Here is a 730-nt window from a genome sequence, read left to right as displayed (position 1 = left end):
CGTGTGATAAGATTTGTGCCAGTGTGACATTTCAGAAACACTTGTTTTAATGATTTAGGTGGGCACCGATGTTTATATTAAAGGCCAATCGGCTGCGCTAACCCTTACGGGGGCCTATTAAATACAGCCTATCCCCACCCTCAACTACCATACCTGGATTACAAGAGTAAGAATTCCACAATTTTCCTGGCAATATAGAGGGAATTGTTTCGCAAGTTTAAACTTCTCTGAATAAAATTCAACGTTGAGGCTCGGACGGGGTTTGAACCCGTGATCTTCGGTTTACGAGACCGACGCCTTACCACTTGGCCACCGAGCCACCACATGTACAATGCCATCCTTCTCGGCATTTTGTTATGACATGATTTCGGATCCAACTAACGCCTCCTACTTTTATTTAATTCTATTACTTCTATACATTTCTTTTTTGCTTTTTTTACGTGATATATTGAACGCCAGAGCACCGCGATTGCTGGCTTTGCAATTGTTTTATGACTGGGCTTCCGGTCTCTCTCAGGATCGCGTGCAGTCAAAATAATTGCTTTTGGCGCGCGTGCGCCTGTCTTTCTAAAACCATTTTCGCTCTCTAAGTGGAGCCATAAACTTGTAGCTGTTATATTCTAGACTTCGGTAGACACCGGGTCTAGCTAAGGCTGGTGTACGGCACGCTGTGCAGGGGCGCGGGCTGGTACACACACACACAAACACACACGGGATACGGTCCTGCCCA

The 730-nt window shown here is 45.8% G+C and overlaps 1 non-coding gene across 1 annotated transcript; it reads right to left on the bottom strand.

Annotated features, from left to right (window-relative positions):
- Positions 1–247: 247 nt before the first annotated feature.
- Positions 248–319, bottom strand: TRNAT-CGU (transfer RNA threonine (anticodon CGU)). The gene has a single exon. It is a non-coding gene; the product is annotated as a tRNA-Thr (tRNA).
- Between the last annotated feature and the right edge of the window lie 411 nt (positions 320–730).

Source organism: Lissotriton vulgaris, chromosome 10 (genome assembly GCF_964263255.1).
Source record: "Lissotriton vulgaris chromosome 10, aLisVul1.2, whole genome shotgun sequence".
Taxonomy (NCBI): domain Eukaryota; kingdom Metazoa; phylum Chordata; class Amphibia; order Caudata; family Salamandridae; genus Lissotriton; species Lissotriton vulgaris.
This window is presented reverse-complemented; position numbering and strand designations above follow the sequence as displayed.